The following is a 24,545-nucleotide window of genomic DNA, read 5'->3' on the forward strand; positions in this document are numbered from 1 at the left end:
TCTTTATTTATACTTACCGTGCAATGGGGTGAGAGTGTCTCATTCATCATTCACGGTGCTGTTGGTTGTTGTATCCTATTTATTGGTGTGGAAAACGACCGATTAATTGCTTCTCCTGCAGCGCCAGCTTCTCTCCCTTCAACCTACTGCAGTCATGGTCAGTACACGGTTTTTAGCCTTGGGACGCTGGTTGTTTGAATTGATCGGCGTTTTGCATTCAAGTTCGAACGGGCCCGGAATCAAGACCACCAGCGCGTCCTTCGTGTGTGTACATTGAGTGACAACAATTCTCTCTGTTTCTTTCTTCCTGGTGGATAATTTCCCTCAGTGTGTTCACTTTATTCTAAATATACCTAATGGTTCATATTTTTATTGAAAAGTGCTTCAGTCTCAGCATTCGGTTGAAATTGATCGTGGAATCTAGTTTATGTAATAAGTATTGATTTTCAATCGAAGCCTCGCACGAGTACAACCTTCAGTTCTAAACTAGGCGTTTTCCCTTCCGGTTTACTTTCATACATTGCTGGTCAACATTGACGGTGGTTCCGTTCCTGTGTGAGGACAACTCTTGTGCTTCAGTGCGCTATTGTACATCTTTGGAACGTATACGGAAGTGGTAGATCAGTCCCGGAAGGTACTCATCAGTTGATCGCTTCTTTTTGAGATTCCAGTGCACCGCTAATGAATGTTGAGTTGAGTACACAATGTGCAAAGTATCGTGCGCTTTGGAATGGATGTATCTAGTCGTGCGTTTTACTGCTTGCGTTTAGCATGAAATTTGAACCCGCAAATATCACAAATTTTCCACAGAGATCAATCACCGTTCTGCTGCCTAAAGGGTGACTGGTCTTATATTGGACAAGGGCTCCATATTGATTCAATATGACAATTTTCATCAATACCAGTTTTCAAGATTTCAACGCATCAAGTCCAACTAGATAATGGTAAAAGTAATTTTTAATGATTAGACGAATACTTTATAAAACTCCATCAAACATAACTAAAATAGGAATGTAGCTCCAATAACGGATCATCTACCCCGTATCGTTATTATTTGATACATCTAAGTGTAATCCTGTTTAGCGCGCTGAGTTTCCCTCGAGTGAATATGGTGATGGATGCTAATGTCAAACGGGAAGTTGCGGTGCCAGAGACGTAATCGATTTCACAAGTTGGCAAGTGTTTTTCTGGTGCATTTGATCGCTCTTTTGATCTGTGTGTGCAGCACATGTCAGCTTTTCCGTTTCATTTTCGTCATTGTTTGCCTAGTGTGAGGCTTAAGGTGAAAGTGAGCGTCAAATGGGCGTATAATATCGCATTTCAATTGGATAGGTGATATTCTAATAATAGAGGATGACGTTGAGACAAAGTAAGGATTGAATCTATAAAAGGTTATTAAAGCATGCATTCTGGTTGGATTCGGATTGCAAGTTCGGTATTTTTTTGTTTGTGTCTTGCTTTCATTTGGTTGCGCTAAATAAATCATCGTTTAATTTTATTAAAAAATACTATAAGTTTTTCTCGTATTATCATGGATCACATTCATTACATACTTTTAATGCTTTATACTAAGTAAAGGTTGAACACGAAAAGATCCGGACACGAAAATCTTGTTGATGTTTAAAAATGCGTTTTATTTTTCATAGTTCAATGTAACAGCTGTACATTAATATTGTATTACGCTTATTGATAGACCATTGTTTCAGTCTTCCTTCTTACCATAAGCCATTGCCCGATCTTTTCTTTGTACACGGCCCATCATCTTTTGCAGGAGCCATGTTCCCACTTGTTTGGCTACCAAATTCCATTCCTGCTTGAAATCCTTAAGGTCAATTGCAGTTATGCCCTTTTTCTTCAATATGTGCTCCACAATTGTCCAGGGTTCCTAAATTGGCCTTAGTTCCGGAGTATTGGCCGGATTCATCTCCTTGGGAAACGGGGACGCCAATTTCGCTGTACCACTGTTTGGTGGAATTTGAATTGTGGCAGCTAGCCAAGTTCGGCCAGAGTAGGCAATCCACCTCATGCTGCTCCAGAAAAGGCAGTAGTCTCTTCCGTAGGCATTCCTCTGGGTAAATTAGCTGGTAACGAAAATTTCGTTTTTCAGCCCACAACTGCAGATTGCTTGCCGGACAAGGAACTTTTTGGGGAATTTCGGCTTTTTTATTTAACATACTTCCGGTTAACCAAGGTATAAAATACCTGCCCAGGAATTTTATCGGAAAACTGCCAGGAGCGGATAGACCGGGATTTTCGTTTCGAGCGTGCAAGATCGAATCGCAACTTGCTTGCTCTGGTAAAGCCATGATGTAAACAAATGAATTTATCCTGGCAACCAATGCCTACTGTGATTATATACACTCTTAGCTTTATATATTCAATGAATTTTTGAAAAAAAAAAAAATCTCAAAATTAATGAGTCCGGATTTTTTTACGTTCAATTTTTATTTACACACACACAATTTTATTTACACACACGCGATTTGTTTAATTTTTACCATGTCTAAATTAAAAAAATAAGCAAACAGTGTTTTTCAAAAACTGCAGTGACATAACATTGAGAACGAGCATGTTTACACTCAGGAGTCACAACTATTTCTTTTTAACCAATTTTCTACAGTGCGAATATTTGAAACTGTAAGCTTTTAGAAATACACAGCCAAGCGTAATCAACCAGATTTTCAGTAGTTTTTCCGAATGCCGTAGTGCTAGATGTTAAAGAGTTTCATGTTGTCCCATCGACAAAAATCGACTATTTTTTCAACGAGCAATAAGTCTAGAGCAGGGCGCTCAAGATTAATCAATGAATGGCTAATGAAAAGCATTTATCATGAACTTCTATACATCAATAAATAATCGTTATCAATATAAGGTAATTAATTTCGATTAATGATTTACGATTATTGTCTACAAAGCAATATTACAAATTTTGATTATTCATTAATCATTTATCACTTAGGTGAGCTGTGCAAATAACATAACGCAAAAATTCAGATTTTGGACCCCCCCCCCCTCAACCCTATGTAATAATAAGTAACGCTTGATAAGACTACCCCGCTAAAATTAATTATTGAATTGACAGATTATTCAATCTCTAAAAACATCTCAATTAACAGTTGGGAAGTTTTTACTACACAAGGGTTGCTAGATTTATTTAACATCAACTTTTTTGTTTCGTTATTGAATTTCCCATCTATTACCATAAAGGACCAAACATAGTCATAAATAGATGTTAGAAACATATCCATATAGATGGCGCCAAAACATAACTTTTCATTCTGATACTTTAAAGACTTCTCGACAAAATTTGAACTATCTATCTACTCTCTTGTAAGACCATTCTCTTGCTAATAAATTATCACACTAAAGCTTCATCTTAGATAGCATTTCTAACCAACTTTGAATTGTATACCAGATCATAAACAAAAAAATTGCTTAAGAATCATTTGAACAAATTTGAACCAAAAAAAAAAAAAAATTGAAATTAAATTTAATGAATAAATTAAATTAGCGATAATTCATAGCATAAGCGAAAATTGATCATACATAAATAGTATTCGTGGTTTCAACCTTGGATTTTTTTAGAGACTTCAGAATGTGATTTTATTTTATTTTTTCCAAAATTGAAAAAAAAAAAAGAAAATCAAATATTCAAATATTTATTAATTGTTTAAGAGATTGATAATCTTATGTCATGATCAAGCAGCTGTTCTGTGGGCAACACTGTATTCTGCAGTGTGACATAGTAGCCATGATATTTGTGCTCTATTATTCGCACCAGAAACACCAATGCTGCCTGCTGAACAGTTGAATGAGCATAATCATAAGACATCAGTGACTTGAATCATTAATAACTTTTGTTCCTTACATTTAATTGAAAAGTTGTAACTGAGAAAATACAATCACTGTTATCATTTTTAAAAGCATAGTGATGTGGTGAATTGTTAGATAGCTATGAACAAAAACATAAGTTTTCCCATAGTAATTCCCATATAAACATGACATGGTTTGTGCCAAGTCAGTAAAGTAGTTCAAATTTTGGAAGGCTAAGCAGGACTCAATTTGGAACCGTTTAAGCACTGTGGAGCGAAAATTTCAAATTTTGCATCAGTCCAATGGTCATTGGTAACTTCATAGTCAGATTGTCACAATGTTGAGATAAAATGCGACTTATCTGGTGTCAATGATGACACAGTGTAACCTTTCTGTGTCGATCTAATGTTATCAATCGGTTGAACTGTAAGTGAGTTGCCACATTGACCGAAAAGTTACGACCTGTCAAGTTCGTGCTAAAAAGTTGTTACGTTGAAACTTTATTTTTATGACGAATATGTAACTTGGCAATTATTGTATGCCGCATTACAGTTACATTTTCGTTTCAGCGTGACCCTAATAGTTGCATGTCTCCAGATGGTAACACAAATGCAATCTTTATTATCTAGAAAAAATGAGAGCTACACTGCAGCTCTAAAATGTTTCACCAATCACAATCTTATTGTTTGTTCCTTTTTTTTATCCAAATGGTTAATTATTTAATTAATAGTGATGTTATTGTGAATGCTGAGCCATAAGGACAAATTAATAGAAACGAGTTTTCATTATAATATCCAGGCTTGTAATTGCTCATGCTATTTTTCGTAATTATGAAGCTATGGATACTATAACAATAATTTTAATTTGTAAGAAGCAAGAAGAGGTGGAAAATTTTGTGGTTGACAAATAAAATCTGTCAATTTTGCTTTCAGTAGGTCACAACTAGCGATTTTATGATCGCTGATTGCTCGCTCATCGTTGCCGCTAATCGCTATTGTGACCCTCTGAAAGCTAAATTGACAGGTTTTATGTGTCATACACACACTTTACCTTTCTCTTCTTGCATCTTGTAAATAACAATTATCATTAAAATAACTCATAACTTCATTAATCCGAAAAATATCATTTTAGCTGTAATGATCATTTGCAAGCTTGATAATATCAAGTACTTTTCATATCATGAAACTTCTTTTTTTTAGAAGTGTAACTCTCAAACCGAGTGAACACAGAAGATTTTTTTCTTCGGATCATATATGGCCAGTTATATGTTAATAATTCAATTAAAATATCCCCCGAAGAACGCGTTACCCACTGAGTTGCACCCACCGCTTTTTCTCGGTGGTTCATCAAGTCGGTCTGATTTTTTGCATGTGAGTAGAGTCAATAGAGAACTAGCCACTCGTAGAAAATCAAAGCGCTTTTTAGTCCAAACAAACCACGACCCTCGTGGCCTCCTGAAACTTTGCGGCCTCCCTGTCGACCGTGGACCACCGGTTGAGAAGCCCTGCCCTATACGCTATCTGACCAATGGGCAGGGTAGTTTACAGTTTATATCAAAACACATTAAAGCGAATGAGAACTAATTGATAAGATTATTTCCGGCCATATTGAGCTTCCAGGCCCCTATTGACCATACCAGCTTATGATCCTAGTATATGTCTTCGGAGAAGCTAAATCAAGTGACATGAGAATTTGAAAGTTCAATTTAGTACCAAGAATATTCAGGGGAGTTATTAAATGTGAGCTTGAGCAATTTTGCCGGAATTTTATTCAGTGAGAAGAGTCAGATAGATAGGTTTTAAGGCAGCTACAATTTGTAACGTTTAGATTCAATGCGCGATTTTCCAATCCATTTTTCAACTTTCTCTGAGCACTCCATTCGCCCGCCCTGTCCCACAGCTGATGGTTCGATTCTTTTCACATTCTCCTCCTTCGCTGGTTGAAAACCCACCGAGACAAAGCGGTGCACTATGGGCAAAAATGGGTCCAACATTACCCAAAATTCAATATCTCAACCAGGGCTCTACAATTTCGAAGCTCTAAAATGAACTCGTGTTTTGTTTCTCTCATACATACGTGTTCGACGCTTCATTTCTATAACGCCTTAGCTAGACTATCAGCAAGAAACGAAAATAAAAAAAAAGGACGCTTGGAAGGAAAGGCTGGCTGTGGAACTTCTCGTCGTTGCTTTGCTCATCGCTTTCAATGTAAATAACGTCGATTTTCTAGTTAAACGAACTTCATTATGGCTTTCAATCCCCTTTCACGAACACTCTATCGCCGCTCTTTCAATTTGTTTAAAATGCGTTATGTCCCGTTTTCGATCATTTTTTTAGATAAATTAGAAATATGACGTGTAATCTTCAAGTGTTTTGACGTGAGAAATGCTTTAAATGTGTTATTTCATTTTCCGTCATATACGTCATGAAACCTCTGTTGATGTGTTTCATGAAAGAGAAAACTATCAAAGTCGAGCGCTCTTTCGCTCATCCATTTCGACGAAGCTTGAAAGGAAGACCAATGGAGCGACGGGAGAAAGAGAGACAAGCGATTGAACATTTGTTTGTGCACGCCGACTGAGGTTCTAGAATGCTGCGAAGCTGTTCGACTTTAACAGAAAAAGAAAGCCAGCAGTCTCTTCGTCGCATCGATTTGGTCGATTGAAGCTGATATTGTGACGCCCTGATCTCAACAGCTGGATTTCGGTCATGAAAAACAACTTTTCCGAAGAGAAATCGTCCGGGGAATCGATTGCACGTGGTCCCATAGACCGGAAAGCCTTGTAGGTACGTGTTTTTGGCCCTTTTACCCATTTTCCCCTACTTTTTGGAGGAAATGTTTTTTCACAGCGCTATTTTTCGTAAAACAGTTCATGATATATTAGGGGAATACGGGGTACACTTTATAGGGGAGTCAGGGGTAAAATTGAAAATACAATCAATGTTTTTTAATACAAAATCATTTTTTTTTAATATCATAATATTTTTTTCTGAAAAATACTTTTAATTAACTTTCATTTGGTATTTTGAGTTCCGTCATTGGCCAAACAGTTCAAAAGTTATAAATTTTTGAAAAAAATCGAAGAAAATTTTTTTTCTTTTGGCCGCCCTAATATATAAATAGTCACCCTAATGACAAAATAAAAAATACGGGTCTAATATGTTGCGATAAGGAACAAAACTATCAATTTTTACAAAATTCTGAGAACCACTATATCGTTTTGCTGTATACAGACAAAAAAAGTGAAAACTCTTTTAAAACAGATAGCTGTAAATTAAAACTTATTTAACCCCAATTAACCATAAAATTTCGAAAAAAAAAATCTTATTATTGCAGGCAACCTTTAGGGTCATTCAAACAATCGCATCGTTCAACATTTTTATGAATTAAAATAAATTTAGCGAGGGTTCAATTTTACCCCTTACTCCCCTATAAAGTGTACCCCGTATTCCCCTAATATCTCATGAACTGTTGTTTAAAGACATAGTATTCTAAAACCATGCATAAATTGCTTATGTTTTACGAAAAATAGAGCTGTGAAAAAACATTTCCTCCAAAAAGTAGGGGGAAATGGGGTAAAATGGTCCAAAACACATACCTACAAGGCTCTCCGGTCTATAGGACCAAGTGCAATTGATTCCTCGGACGATTTCCCTTCGGAAAAGTCGTTTTTCATGGTCCAAATTCAGCGTGCTGTTAAGATATTGAATTTTGGGTAATTTTGGACCCATTTTTGCCCATAGTGCGGTGGGTGCAACTCAGTGGGTAACGCGTTCTTCGGGGGAAAGCTGTATATGATGGCGCATTTATTTTATTAATATAAAACTTCCAACTTCACCGTAAATATGAAACTACATTTTTTTTCTAGAACGTGTTTACTCTTATGATTAGTTATTATAATTTTATCAACACCTCAAAAGGTTTATGCCATAAAGATACTCTGCGAAAGAATAATCATCGCCGAAATATTAAACTAAATTTAATGAAATGATTGTATGTAATCGAATATTTCTATTTCGTCACTACTGTGTAACTAGTTTTGTAACATTGAATTGGTTACATATCAACTCACATCTTGCGCTTTTTTGGTTGCATTGCTGTTGCCTTCATGGTTGCTGTAATGACTTTAGGACACATAATTTGGTCACAACATAGTGGCAGTAACTTTTATGTGACAACAAGTGCTACTTGGGTTGTTTATACTTGATTGGTAGAGTCTATAATATATTTTTTCAAGATTCATATTTTGGCCCTTCTTCGTACAATTCGAATCGTGTTTGCTTCAAAGACTTTTAAAGTTCCTCTGTAAATTTTGATCTGACCATGTTGCAAGAAATCCATGGAATACCAGATCACCATCGGTCGATGGTTGTTTCCTTAATTTTTGCAAACAAGTACCACCATGTCAGTAACAATAGGAGTTTTTTCACAGATGGGTCAACAATAAATGATTCCACCGGATTTGGAGTATCCAACGAATTTCATAGCGCCTCTTATCAACTGCAAAAACCTTGTTCCGTATATGTTGTGGAAGTCGCAGCCATATTCTACGCAGTAGAGCAAATTGCCTCACTACCTTCTGACCATTATTTCATTTTTACTAAGCTTTTTACTGAGCTAAGACTATCCAGCTCATTGGAGGCTATTCGTTCAATGAGGCCGATGAAGCACTCCTCGTATTTCCTGACCGAAATCCGAGCCAAATTGAGTACCTTATCTAACTGCTCCTATACCATCACTTTAGTCTGGGTATCATCTCATTGCGCTATTCCGGGTAACGAGAAAGCGGACTCGTTGTCTAAAGTGGGCGCTATGGAAGGCGAAATTTTTCTCAACTATCCGTCAGCAAGTCCTCACCAACTGGCAACAAAAATGGAATGAGAGTGATCTGGGAAGATGGTTACATTCTATTCTCCCACAGGTGTCGACCAAGCCGTGGATCAAAGGGTTGGACATGAGCCGTGACTTTATACGTGTCATGTCGAGGCTCATGTCCAATCACTGCTCGTTAGATTCGCATTTCTTTCGAATCGGGCTCGCAGGCATCAATTTGTGCGCTTGTGGTAGTGGTTATCACGAGATCGACCACGTGCTTTGGTCATGCACCCTCCAGTTTGTTGCTAGATCCGAGTTATCCGAATCCCTCAGGGACTGAGGAAAACAACCTATGAGAGAAATCTTGGCGAGCCGAGATCTCGACTATTGCAATTTAATTTATGTGTTTAAAAAACGGGTAGATCTGGGGATTTAGTAGTTAATGTCATCTTGTGTTCCCCAAGTTGTTTGCTGCCCATCGGTGTACCCCCATGTTTGTATTTTTCATCAGTTTGTCTCTTAGTTCGAGATCAAGAGCACATTGCTCTCCAAACCTTGTGTTCTCAATCCCTACCCTACCATCCATTTGTTGCAATTTGTTACCCCTATCCTCGAGATCGGCCCCGCAGTTAGTTTTAAGTAATTTTGTAATCTAAACAATGAATAGCGGCTCCGCAAAGCTACGGCAAATGAGCCTGGAAAAATAAACGCATTAAAAAAAAACATTCATATTTAGCAGCAGGCAAGTATTAGTATTTGTGACACTTCGGCCTTTTGACTGTCGGCCTAGTGATCATTTGGCCTAATGGCGGTCGGCCTAATGACCTAGCATCCTCCAGTACAGGTCTACAAAAGTGTCCTCGTTCATGCTAGCCCCGTATTAGTCAAGTTGAGTCGGTACAAGTCACATCAACTGTGGAAACTAATCATCGATTAAACTTTTTTCACCTCAAGAAAGCATGTTTGGTTTCGACCAGCAGGGATGGATCGCTCTTTTGGTACTTTTTCATTAAATTTTAATATTGTTAACTTATCTCAAAATAGATAGTTTAGTGTTATTAAACTCTCTATCAAAACTCAAAATTTCCGCACCATAGAGCCACACTGTGTTTTCACCGAAGGTGCACTTGAGACCAGGGTTGCTTCCACTCACTTACTAAAAATGTTTTTCTGAATTATGAAATCATTTGTTTACAAATAAAATTAAAAAAATTAATTTGAACCTTTGACCAATGATTCTTATGTAAAATCGTGCGATGAATCCAAAAATGTAGTAAAAAAAATCTCTGTACGATAGTTAAAAAAAAAATCAAAATTCACTTTAAAAAGTGTGTTTACTAAAATACAAATATCTCCGGTTGCAATGAGACTATATCAATTATTTTAACATCAAAATAAATGTAAGAATATTTTCAATTGATTAATTTAACGTCAAGTGTCAGTGAGATTAGTGGTATTGTTGTTAATTAATAGTTTGTTCATTATATGTTTTATACTTTGCATTTTTACAAGAAAACATTGAATTTCTGATAAGTTTTTAAGCAGTGTAAATAAAAATGTTTGTAGTGGTTGTACCACAAATCTCACTGAAAAATTGTGGTGAAATGATCGAAAGAAAATTGTATCACCTTTAATTTGGCGTTGAAATAATTAATATAACTTCATTAAAACCGGAGATATTTGTATTGTAGTAAACACATTTTTTTACAGTGAAATTTCATTTTTTATCAATATCTTGAAAACTATCAAACTGAGATTTTTTTTTTGACAGCATTTTTGGACTCAGCACACGATTTTACATGTAAAATGACCATCAGCGCACAAATTTCCAATATGCTGTATACTAGTGTAATTAATGCTTGTAAGTTATGAGAAAAGGTTGTAAACTATGTGTTTGACACATAAAACCTGTCATTATTGCTTTCATTGCGTCATAATCCACGATTTTACAATTCGTGCGTTCTCACTCTGAGTGAACGCTCACGAGTCATACATTTGCTGATTGTGACGCAAGAAAGGTGCAAAATATTGCGCTGCAATCAATTATTATTTTTCACGTAAATCGAATCAAAAATAAAAGTCACCTGAAATGCTAGCTTCTAGCAGGGGTTGGAAGATAATCTAGGTACAAATCCCTGCTGTTTTCTCCACCCATCTTCTCCTCTGAGTATTTCTGACAGATTAGGAATCAATTTTGACAAACACCTTCGCGAAAATCGAACGATCAACAACAGAGGGGTTCTCGAACATTATAATTTATTTTCGAAGCGTAAAATTTAAGTGAAAATTCACCAAATGGAGCACAACCTTATATCCCGGACAGACTATGACTTAATACATAGGATTTCCTTTAAATACTAGATGTATAAGTGCTCACTGCAAGACAGCCTATATGACATGATCTAAGCCATAGTCTGTACGGGGTATTAGATTCTAAAACAGCATGCTTTGAATGCACCTTACATTGAACTTCAATAGCTCAAATTGCCATTTCAGGGGGAAACAAATCAACGCAACTGACAACCGCAGCATGCTATTATTTAAAGCAGATAATCTGATGCCAAATGCTAATTTTTCCCTGAATTGGCAATATATTAATTCACACGTCATGCACAAAGATATTTTGGTTCATCGTTTTCAGTCGACCTATATCAGGAGAGAAAGTGAGAAACTACGCAATCCATTGTGACTTAACGTTCTGCTCGAGCATGCTGTCCACCATTCGATCGCCGTTACATTTTTACTCAGATAGATAGGATCTATAAAATTTAAAGGTCACACTCCGCAACCAGACGTATCCAATTACGCTAGGAAAACCCTTTAGCTGGTGGTAATTTATGTACCGTTGACTCGAGTGCTAACATCGTCCTGTCACTTCGTTGTAAAAATCGGAAGCTATAGACATCATCGGCCGGACAAATATGAATAAACACATTTCGAACCATCGGAGCAGGAGTGGAACAAAAAAGCCGTGTTTTCAATGGAAGTGACTTAAAAAATCGATGTTATTTGTTTATTTACGATCCGAACCGGACGGTATTTTTAACCCATGCAACTCCTGTCCGGCTTTCCGTTGGAAAGAGGAAAAAAAAAGGCCACACCCGTACAAGAAAGAAGTAAAAATTGAGCACACGTTTTTGCTATATACCAGGCACATAATTTCTTGTACCATATAGCGAAAAAAATATGATGGTATTTTTAGAAAAATTATCTTTTCCATCCGACTGTCAGTATCGATCGTACTCTCCGCTGGAAAACATCTCGTGACTCCCCAGGAAAGCAAACAGCACCGAAATGTAAGTTGACTCTGCGTGCTACTTTGTATGCTTTACTACACCACTGTCGAGCACTGTTTTGCATTGATCAATGTCAGAATAGTTTGCGGCCACGGTTGATCACACAGTGCACTTGTTTCAATTAATCTACCTATCGATTTTGATTTATTTTAGCCAGTGTACCCACGTAGAAAAACCCGATCAAGATGTCTGAAACTAGAAACCTCATGACGACGTTCTTAATTCTGATCTTCCTGCTATTGCTGCTCTACGTTATAATCGAAATGTTCTACTAAGAGGATACAGTCTGCAGCATTAATTAGAAGGATGTGTGAGTGTTTGAAGTATTTGTTGTTGTTGTTGTTGTGCGTGAAAAGGACTGCGAGCGAGTGAGGAAAAGATCGGACCACTATTCACCGATGCCGAATGGATAAACAATGCACCACCTACATTTAACATTTTTAAGATGCACGTAGATATTAGGATTCCAGCTTGAGCTTCGAACCTCCCAAACATACACACTGCATCCCGATTGCACAGCCGAGTGATAATGTTGCACCATCACTGTCAGCTATCGATGGACGTCAGCATGAGTAAGTATTCCAATTTATCTTTGAAACGTTGCTTGAAAAATGTTTAGTTTTGAAAACGTCAAAATGTAACGATGGAAATAATAACAAGTGTGGCATTCTTCACCGGTCCATTGCTTCGCTTACTAGGTGGTCAGGCCGGAAAGCGTTCAACCTCGTTTTCCGAAAGTGCCAGATGTTCCACCAAAAGGATGTTAAATTTAGATTCGACTCCACGAGCCGTGTGTTCCTATAGAGTCGTTAGGGAGCCGCTTGAAATATTTCCTAATCATTACAACACCAGCATGGCAGCAACGTGCATGGCATCAGTTCGGAGTCATAATTTCTTGAACACCTACCTACCTTCCTTTTCACGTTGCTGCTACTGGTTGTGCTTGACCAGCGATTCGATCCACCGCCACCTTCTGTGTAACGATGATGGAGACGCACGGTGCGTAATAGGATGGCGCATTTTTGCGCTTCACTTATGAATTTCATTTACGACGCTCGAAGATGGCTATATGTAAATGCGTCACTGGTGAAATGAGATGGGTGGATTTTTGAAATGTTCAGTTTTATGGACGAGGAGCTCTTGATTTCAATTGGATTCCACTGTCCTAATTAACTTTATTGGTCATATTAAACGGGGTGGTGAAAAAGTTCAAATGTAGCAACGAAACCGGCACTAATTTCAAATTATTGCTGATGGACCGAAATCTATGCGGGACCGAAATCCATGCCGGATCGAAATCCGTACACCTCATACAAAAAGTAGGCGTTTTTTTATTAGGTGTATGGATTTCGGTCTCGCACGGTAACGGGGTTTGTTATAATATTTTGGAAAACTGTGATTAAGCATTAGACTCGCATATCCTTTGTTACATAACACATATAAATAGTTGTTATTTTGACTAAAATAAATGTGACAAAATCAAGAGATAAAAATGATGAATTGAATTCCAGAAATGGTTTTCAGTTTCCCAAATTGTACATGATTAAAACGTGTTTTTAAATCCAGTTAAATTTTCCATTTTGCTCAACACGCTAAATTCAATTATTAATCAAATTCTAATTTTCTTTCCGTCGGTGTTTGTTTCATCCAGGGATGCAACTCTACCGATGGGGCCATAGCTCCAAAATATAAGGTGAAAAGAATTTTTATCCTCAGAAAGCAACACCTATTTTTGTTTTTTTTTTTAATCTAGGAGTTTTTAGCCACGCGCAAGTTCATCTCCGAGAAAGCATCAACGATATCAGTTTGAATTGAATAAAATGTGTTCAAGTCACGTATATAACCACCGGGTTCGTGATTCCTCCTTCACTAGGCTTACTACCCTTACTATCAATCTAACTGAAATGCATTTCATATGTCAAACCAGTCATCAAATCTCGATTACTTTTTCGAAGGGACGTATCAGCTTTTGTAAATAATGCATTTGATCGACGATTTGGCGTAGCTGGTAGTTCTCCCACGCATTCTAACACTACTCTCAGATAGGAGAAATTTTCACCTACCTGATAGTGGTGTTAGTATATGTGGGCGAGCTACCAGTTACGTCAAATTAACGATGAAATGCATTGTTTACAAAAGCTGATACGTCCCTTCGAAAAAGTAATCGAGAAATGCATTTAAAGTGCCTTAAATCCACGACATTACTCTGACAATCTGATGTTGTAGAAATTTGGCAGATAAGCGTATTGTACCTTTTTTTTTTAATTCAGTAGGCTGTTTTTAGAGTTGAGAGGAAATGCTATACTAATATCAACATGAAGCTTTAGTGCGATAATTTATTAGGTAGAGAAAGTTCTGAAGATGGTAGATTGATAATTCCGCTAGAGTACGGCAGTGTGAAAATTGAACAGAATTTGAAATTGAGCGAAAGGCCGTTATTGCGACAAATACTTATCAAATGCCTTTACCTAGCTTATACTCAATGTCCTCAAGTCCACAGGCAAAAGAGTGCGTTGTTGTTTTTAGTTAATAGATCTATCAATAAGAAGAATTTCATTTTGTTTACGAGTTTCAATAATCAATATAAATAGTAAGGTTTTTAAGTTTTCAACGCCTCTATAAAATAAAATTAACTAGCCCTAGTTTCGAAAGTCTTTTAGAGCCAGGCTATCCCCCAAATAATTACAAAAAGTGGTGGTGTTTTCGTAGAATTATAGGCAAAAGTGAGTTTCGGGAAGATAAGTTATAACATTTGTCCCAACTTTGGGGGCGTACAACAAGGAAAGTTGAATAGTGAAGAAGCAATTTCAATTCAGAGCATGAATGCGTTACTCTTGAAGATGATTTCAGGATTATCAGACTTTTGATATGTCATCAGGAAGCTGGAAATGTCTATAGTAAGGTAAAAATTCGAGTCGTGTCCAAAACCCATGTAATCATTCACAAATGTCTAAAACGCAGTTATTTACTCTAAACAATCATAGATGAAGCAGAATGTGACAAAAGCCTTCAATTGCAATTTTCGTGATTTTTGTTTAGAAAGTCTGGCTCCTTCCATACACTTTACTCTAATTGTTTTAATAAATAGCAGTTTCCGTTTATCAATGGGTAAATAAGACTTCTAAACTACTGAACTCTCCAGCAAGTTGCATTTATGTACACTGAAGTCTTTCTTATACCCCGTTCACATTAAAGCGTATATCACCTTATATACGGTGTCTTGCAATGAACACTCATACATCTAGTTTTCACTGGAAATCCTATGTATGAGTGTTCATTGCAAGACAGCCTATATTACGTGATATAGGCTGCAATGTGAACGGGGTATTACACAGTTTTTTACGCGGTTTTTACCACTTCGGTGGCAGAAACGCCATCCACGAACATATTGCTTGAAACCAAAGTTGTTGGTTCCTAGGCTCTATTATCTGCCAATCTAATACACCTGATGCAAACATTGAGAAATTATGCTCTGTCCACATAGATGTTTGATTTGTTGCGCGGCAAAATAATCTTGATAAATCTTCAACAAATGAGTACTTGATGGAATTAAATAGTTATTAAATTATTATTTTTTAATTAGGCAAGCTAATCATGAAAAAATCAAGTTTCATGATTGATTATTCACACACGATTTTTAACGCATACGTGTCGTCAATGCACATATAAACATAGCATTAAAACTGTAGGCTACAGTGCTGACACCACCAATGGTGGTGGCTTCAGCAACCCTCCTTTTTGGCAGAGGATCGGTTTTTTTTACACGGTTAGTGCCGCTGAGTCGCGATTTACACGGTACGTTTTTAACGATTTCTCGTCAACGATACAACCTATCGACGTGATTCCAATTACATTATCCGTTTCAAGCTATAGGTAATTGAATGGCATATTTAAAAAAAAACAAAATGTTAGGTGTAAATACAGAAATTTTTGGACCATAGCATGCTATAATTGGACCATAGCATGCTATAATTACGAATGGCATCAAAATCCAATTTTTAAAAAACATTTAAGCATGTGAAAAATCAAAATATCGGTAGGTTTTTTTTTACACGGTACATATCCCACGTTTAAAAAAAGACTTGAGTGTATTGTTTTATTGGAGAAAGAACCATTTTTCAAAATTGATCCCCAACTCTTCCAGTCAAAGAAAGTGCTTCTGCGTTTTCGATGCGGCTATCATTTTCGTAAATCTTGTCAATTATACCAAAATTAATGCAACGATGGCCGTCTTAACTTCTGGTTCATATGAATGAAAAAAAAAAAACAACGGCACATTGGTTGCATAACAAACGGATACAATTCTTCGTTGGAGAAATCCATGTTAAATTGCACACGCTAGGCTACATAATCTTGATCAATTCCTTCTCCACCGATTTGTGCTGCCAGTGCGAGAACTCATTTAAATAAACAGCTGTTAGGATAGGTTATTTTTAAGTTGAGCAATACAAAATTTTCGCATCTACATCATTTTCATATTTTCTTTGATTACATCCCATCACATGGTTTCCAAAACATCCGTAACACAATCTGGTTTCCGTTCATCATTATAAAGAAATCTATAAATTGTACGAATTGATTTCGTGAAAACGCGATTGTACAACATGTTTTCGTACATACGGCGATGGTCAGAATGGCGATTGTATTTTTCATCGAAATTTTCGTGTCCCTTCGTATTGTTTTCGTATCATCTGAAGCGCCCAACTCCGTTGCACATCCATGTTTCACTCCCGTGATGAAGTGCCCAACGTAGAGCAACAACTTGCGTGGTCTTTCTTTTTCCGTAAAATGAAAGACAGTGCAATTCCATTTCTACTGTATGGAAAATGCTCTTTTATGAATCAGTTATCCTGAGGTTGAAACTGTGCTCGTCCGCACTTAGCAAACCTCGAATAATAACTCATCAGAACAACTGCCCTGATTCTTTATTTTTTGAAACCTTTTATACATGAATTTGTTACTTAAACTCTACACAATAGTTTTTATCCAGTATGTACATATAAAGCGAGACAGATAGTTTTTCTCTTGGAAAGTCGGTGTTTGCTTTTTTTACAAGAATTGATGCACCCCGCGGTAGGAACGGCTATGTAAGATGCTTAATGTTTAATGTTTACTTTGACCTTTTGCGAAGCACCGAGTTAAGCCAGCGCGCATCGCTGACGACGCTGTAGCAACTTTTTTTTTAAACAACTGACCCGGAAATGTGCGACATTGTCACTGTTGCTTTTAAGTTGTGTATTTTCTCCTACCGCATGGGAGTTTATTACTGGTTTATTTCTTACTCAGATTGATATTGGAATTTGAGGCCTTTGCACCATCTATGGTTTTTTATTATAGTCACTTTAACGGTCTTGGGTCATTCGTGGATTGTCCGGGGGTGAGATTTGAACACGTGAGAGGTATGGATGCTAACCACTACGCCGGAGTCGTCCATACAATCTATGCCATTACGTGGTTACTTGAGTCTCTAGGCAGTATATCCATTTCAACCAAACCAGCTTCATATAAAGTACGAATCTATTTTGATGCAGAAAACAATGAAATGATTTGTGGAAAAAAAGAACGATTTCGTTACATAAAGTTAATTTAATTTTCAGTGTAGTACCCAGGCATGGAAAATCATGTACATTCATTTGTCTCTAACTTTTTTCATCAGCAGCATTCCGCAAAATAATGTATAAAGCTTATAAAGGTTATATTATTTGCTACAACTTTTGTTAAGAATTCAAATCTGTATCATCTGTATCGGGCAACAAAAGTTGTAGCAAATAATATAACCTTTATAAGCTTTATACATTATTTTGCGGAATGCTGCTGATGAAAAAAGTTAGAGACAAATGAATGTAAATGATTTTCCATGCCTGGGTACTACACTGAAAATTAAATTAAGTTTATGTAACGAAATCGTTCTTTTGTTCCACAAATCATTTCATTGTTTTCTGCATCAAAATAGATTCGTACTCTTTATGAAGCTGGTTTCGTTGAAATGGATATACTGCCTAGAGACTCAAGTAACCACGTAATGGCATAGATTGTATGGGCGACAACAATTAGAGCGGGCAGAACTCGTTACTGTTTTTCAGTGAATGTAAAATACATTCACTGAAAAACAGTAGTGGATTCTGTTTGCTCTGGTTCGTCATGCATAAGAAATACGGATTTGAGTTTTTAACAAAAGTTGTAGCTAATAGCAAAACCTACAAAAATTCCATCATTTTGAGTAATTCTGTTGATGAAAATAGTTGGGGGCAAATGAATGTAAATGAATGCACGAAATGAATGCAAATGATTTTCCATGCCTGGTAGTATCCGTTGTATAATTGGTAATGAACCCGTGTGCTAAATGGGATTTTTTCCGCAAAAGGTTTCTCATGTCACTGCTTCTATATCGTTGTTTACCATGTGTGCGATGCGTTGCATTTGTAACGGAGTAATTCGTAGATTGCATACTGGCAACTGTCATGTAACGTTCTTATTCTCATAGCTTAAGGAAAACTATTTGGGTGAATAGTGAATAGTTCTACAGTCAAAGTTCAGAACAGGAAAAGCATGACAATTAACATTGCCAGCTACGCCCATCTTCTCCATTACGGGAAAGGAAGGATATTGTTGATGTAACATCTACTTAACGGGAAGCCAGCGGCTCATCGACGTCGCCATAGATGCTACGGAATTGGATAGTTGCGTAGGAGATGGGTCAGGATTAGCTTAAGCAGACGATGCGTAATTGTTTTTTTTTTCTTTTTGAGGATCTTGGGAGAAACCCACGATCTTCTACTGAGTAAGCAAAAACGGCAGCCGTCTAGCTAACAAAGCTCCTCAATTTAAATAACAATCTTGTCTAAAATACAATTAAACAAACAAACAAAAAGGGTCTCACCCGAATGAACCAGCCATGTGTGATAACAATACTTTAAAGGATATGCACTTTAAGGGGCCACTTGGCCAGTTCTGATAATTACTCCAACGGAGGTCGATAGTCGTGAAGATTAAATCGCACTCGCGACGGTTTATATCCTTCTGCAGTTAAACAAAAACTATTTCAAGAAGCTCCACTATTAAATTAAGCAGAGTGACAGTAACGAGCGAAAAACAAATGCGACTGGGAAAACAAATATGTCCAGCCGCGAGCATAGCACACTTCGATCTTCCTCATAGTTGTTCATCATGTGTGCGCTACTTATAGTGAATTTGTTTATTATCAGTGTAAAGCCGAACTTTTTGTCAGTGCGAACCTCAACCTAAGGTAGGTTTTAAAAACAAATGATCAATCTGACGTTTGTCAGAAAACAATCAGAGCTAACTAGACATATATCCGATCTAGGTTGGAACTGAATAATAAAAAATAGCTATCAGTATGTTCTCCAAGGGGTAAGTCACTCAGCACATTGTGCCGAAATTAGATTCGGCACAATCTCGTACACGAAACGGAAATCAATTATTTAATTCATGTGTTTCACTTATGCATTTTTGCCAAAGCATCAGCCTTATACATTCCATAAGACAAACCACATAGGTCCTATTAGAATGCATAAAAGGTATGTGTGACCGCTTATACATTTCATTTGATACATGATCTTTATTAACTTTTTGCAAGGCGTCTGCTTATTAGTTGACTTATACATTTTATGAATAATCAGCAATGGAAATTTGCCAAAAGGTATAAGGAGATTTCTATCCGTGTAGGCATTGAATTGTTGTAAATAAAATGGGAGCACTGCTGGACAACTGTCATTGAAGTTGTTCACAACATTACGTGCTATTTGACTGACTGAGGCATGCTTGGCATACACAGTTGTACATACCAACCGCTAATTTGCTGATAAATTTTCACGCAGTTGTTGATTTTTTTTTCTTTAAAGTAATTGATAGATTAGGATTATAGTTTACTATAGATATGCAAATAGTAGGGAAATATTAACATTTGAATCAACACCAATGAATTTTTACACTTAAAGTCCGAGAAGTGCAGCGAGCTTTTCTCATTTCATTTTTACAACGCAAAAACAAATACAGTTTATTACTAGCATTAAAATCTACTTTTCGTCATGTATCTATAAAAACCTTAAACTCTATTCTATTGACTGCTGCAAACAGAACTATGTTTCGTCAACTGTGTGCAAAGTTATTAGCAAATGAGCAGTTCATGACCAAAACTGTGACCAGCAGTTCACTAATAGATCTAAATACGAAATGTAGGTTCTAAAGTGGGCTCAACAGAAAAAAGGCAGTTAATTAGACCCCATTAATACCGTAATTTCAAATAATGCTGCAACTCACACAAAACAAACTACAGAAGTCTATTCATCATCCTCTATAGTCGGTCTTCAACAATGTTCCCCACCGGTTCCAACTCCTTCCGGCCACTGATAGACCGTTGCTTTTCATATCACGAAAGGCTAGGTTTCTGGTCTGCCTTTGAGGGCATTATAAAACTTTTACTATCCTATGAAAACAAAAAAACAAAATTTTGCACACCCGCGTAATCCTCAATCCGATTTTCGGAGAACTTCGAGACTAGGGCGTAATTGCTTTTGTAAACAAATAACAAACACATCATTTGTCGATTTCTTGCGAATTAAAGCTCAATCTAAAAAAATACAACACAAACAGGTAGATGAATGATTCCTTTATCATTTGGTATAGTTTGTTCGTGAGATTGTTCTTTTGTTCGCGAGAAATCGGCGATTGACGTGTTTGTTTACAAAAGCGATTACGCCCAAATCTCAAAGTTCTCCGGATTTATCCTTGCGATTTCAAACCAAAACATTCAAGGTGTCAGAAATAGCGGGTTGCCGGGATCGTTATTTTACAAACAATCGCAGCTTGCTCTATTGTCGCTATTGGAAATTTAGTCGATTGCTGAATTTATGTATGGGTCCAAATTAGGGACATTTAAGCCGACATTACATACATTTCCCCAACATAAATTCAAAATAGAATAGAAACATAAATTCTAATAGAGATCTCCAAGCGCAATCACACGAACACTAAAATCCTAGGGGTAAGACAGCTTTTTATAATGAGTAAAATAGGAATAAATTTTGAGTAACTCTGAGTAACTCGAGCTGCTCAATATTCAATGTCAAGGTAAAATAGCAACCTGTTTGTTTTGTGTGCATTCCACAATTGTCAAGCAAAGATGTTTGACGAGGAAAATCTTATCTAATCTTATTCTAATCTTAATAGAAGGATTTTCTATTTAACATGGAGTAGTGACACAATTTATCATAGTGATGATACATACGGTTATTGAACACAGTTATTTAGCACTCCATTGCAAACACTTCATGTGGCGTCAAAGGGGGTCATTCCGAGAGTCAAAGTGACTTTTGCAATGTGCCAGGAAGTTTATGGAAAATTTAAGTATTTTTAATGAACATTTTATCACAGACAAACAGACATAACACCTTGAATATGCCTCACTGTAAAACATCGTCGCTAAAACATTACCGCCATCTGTTGAGTACACTGCGGTAGCTAGTACACTGAAGTCTTTTTTACACGGTTTTTTTTACGCGGTTTTTTTTTACACGGTTTTTTTTTACACGGTTTTTCACGATTTACACGGTACGTTTTTAACGATTTCTCGACAACGATACAACCTATCGACTTGATTCCAATCACATTATCCGTTCAAAGCTATTTGTTATCGAATGGTATACTTAAAAAAAAATCACAATTTTTGGTGTAAATACAGAAATTTTTAAAATATGTCTATATGGACCATATCATGCTTTAATTACAAATGGCATCAATATCCGATTTTTTAAAAACATTTAAGCATACGAAAAATCAAAATCTCGTAGGTTTTTTTTTACACGGTTTTTTTTTACACGGACCGTATCCCCCGTGTAAAAAAAGACCTGAGTGTACGTTGAACAGATGGCGGTAGTGTGTAAACGTCAAATGCAAGGGAATTTACTATGCGCGCCACTGGTGGCAATACTACCAACCGGTCAGCACTCGTGTTTATTTTAGTTACCGTGGGAACGTAATTTGTGATTAGCTCCGGTCCCTTTCAAATTGTATCTTTATTTATGTGTGGTCCTTATATTTGAAATGACGTTTCACATTCATCCAAGTGATGGCCGATTTTCATTTGAATAATCAATTAATCGATTAAACCGAAAAGTAAAATATTTCGACAGTGAGCATGCATAAGGGCCTATACGCGATGATCGATTCTCTTCATCGATTTTCTCTTTGCATTGCTACAGCTAAGCGAAAGAATTTTGTAGAATTTATTCAATGTAGAGTTGTAACAGGTTGCATTGGCTATCAAAAGCAACAGCAAACGCACCGACAAACGTTAAATCTAGCGAGTTATTAACAAAAGAGAAAATCGATTAAGAGAATCGATCATCGCGTATACGCCCTTATGAATGCTCACTGTCGATATGTAATCGGTTATATCATGCCGATATAAGCATTAATTTCTCCAGAGAATCATCATCCATCATTTCAAACATGTGCTGCACTCTCATTGATTGAAAAAATGGCAGCACAGCGAACAAAAATTAATCGATTAGTTGTTAATCGAGTAATTAAAAAATTGGACATCTCTGATTTTGGTGTGATTGTTTTGATAAAAAAAGTGCGCAAAATTTCATCTCAACCGGAAGGGGCATTCATTGGATGAAAGGGATCGTGAAAGAGGACTCTAAAATAGAAAGTTTTTCTTCCGACAGTTTCATCTTAGTATTTTTCTTTGGGACTACCAACTGAGATTCTTTAAAATTGACCGTTAAATGCTTGTTCGATTAACAACTTATGAGAGTTATGTCTGTTTGTCTGTGATTTTATCTTTCTTTAGGATTTTAAGGAGAATATTTTTAAATTTAATTCTGCAATTTTAGCTATTTTCGCGCCTGGACATTTTTTATTTAGCATTTCAACTAAAGTATTGGCACATCTTACTGTTTTCATGGGGTAGTTTTGGCAGTTTTATTGAACTTAATGATTTAAAAACGGAGATAAGAACATTTTCCCCTGCATACATTAAGATTTTATGCAAGATTTAAAAAAAAAATCAATACATATCATCCAATATTTTAGAACAGGCCTGCCCATCCTTTCAAAACATGATTTTCAAAATGGCTGTATCTATGTTCGATAAACATGTTTCAAGCTGCATTTTGTATAATGCGCATTCATTCTGGGCTAAAATTCATAATGATGAATAAAATTGAACTAGAATGAAATAATTAATGAGACCCAGATACACCATGCGGCCCGCGCTGTTTTAGAACATCGAAAAATTAGAGACCAGCGGAATTGCTTATAATCTATTTACGTTAGAAATGTAAGAAATTGTGCATTTCCCATTTTTTTTTTACGATTCTAACACGCACACTTGCTTAATCACTATTTTCAAGAGTATAGTTTGTTATGCTCACTTTCGTTGCCACCAAAAAGGTCGTTAGGCTTAACGCACTAGCATTGAATACCCGAGAATAACAATAAACAAACTTTGATTATTATTGATCCCGGTTAGTTAGATAAAAAAGAATTGCACCATTTTTTTAATTCACATCAATTCAATTCGTTAAGCACAAGCTTTCTAATTTAGGATTGTATATTTACGTTTTCTTTAAAAATCAAAATGAATGTCGGGTAGGTAATTTATTTGGTCAAGAAGCATTGGATCAATAAATACAAAATCATATTAACCGAGCTATGAAAACACCACGCGTCTCCATCGTTTTTGCATTCTCAAGTGGTTTACATTTAACGTTACTGCTCATGCTGGGAGGAAAACGACTCTATCTTGCGCAAACACAGCTGGCCAATGAATGGTCGATTTCATTCGATTCAGTGTTACTTCACCGCATACGCAATTAATTCACTGATTGATTCCAGGATCACCAGACGACCGACTTCGTTCGCAATGCTGCTTGTCAACAAACGGCCCCAGCTCTCCAAAAACTTCAACTAGGTCACCTGCTGTTTTAGACGTTCGAGTTTCGCCAATTCGCTTGGCGTTGAGTTCTGACGACCTTCATCACATCCACCATCATCATTACCGCCTTTCCGACGGCTAGCCATCACCAAAACGATCCCACGGTCAGCAACTTACAGTTTCAACATCGACAGGCTCCGATAACCAACCTCAAATCTAAGAACAACAGGTGTAACAGTATGAAAAAGGACGACAAACATGTCAACCAATCCAAGCCGGATCGTAAAATAATACGCCATCCGACGGCACCATTTTCTACCAAATCGATTATCATGAACCTGATTATTGCATTCTTCCTGTATATTTTGCGACGAGGCATAGGTCTGTATTAGTGGCCTGTAGATTTTTTTTGGCTCTGACGCTGTGTGATCCGGAGGATTACGAACCTTGTTTATTCTTTCTTTTCTTTTCCCTCAATTTTAGAAGCCGGTGGGAAAAGTGCAATCACCAAATACAGCCGATTTATCAAATAGTGCACTGAGAGGGACGGCGTCAGCGGCAGGTGTTGGAATACTTAGTTCTTTCTTCTTTGCACATGGCTATTTCTCTGTCTTCCCCGCTACTATTATCAACTACAAATGTAATAATGTAATGTTTGAGGATTGATATTTTTCATTTGTTAAAATCCGAAATCCTTTGCATTCCGGGGGAACTGTCAT

At 36.8% G+C, this 24,545-nt stretch overlaps 1 long non-coding RNA gene across 1 annotated transcript; it reads left to right on the forward strand.

Annotated features, from left to right (window-relative positions):
- The first annotated feature begins 619 nt into the window (after positions 1-619).
- On the forward strand, positions 620-24,485 carry LOC135713999 (uncharacterized). The gene is made up of 5 exons (XR_010518795.1): positions 620-634; positions 11,860-11,924; positions 12,078-12,496; positions 23,787-24,207; positions 24,310-24,485. It is a non-coding gene; the product is annotated as an uncharacterized LOC135713999 (long non-coding RNA).
- Positions 24,486-24,545: the final 60 nt, after the last annotated feature.

This window comes from Ochlerotatus camptorhynchus, unplaced genomic scaffold (genome assembly GCF_037179485.1).
Source record: "Ochlerotatus camptorhynchus isolate MF236.1 unplaced genomic scaffold, CSIRO-AGI_Acam_v1.1 ptg000598l, whole genome shotgun sequence".
In the NCBI taxonomy this organism is placed as follows: domain Eukaryota; kingdom Metazoa; phylum Arthropoda; class Insecta; order Diptera; family Culicidae; genus Ochlerotatus; species Ochlerotatus camptorhynchus.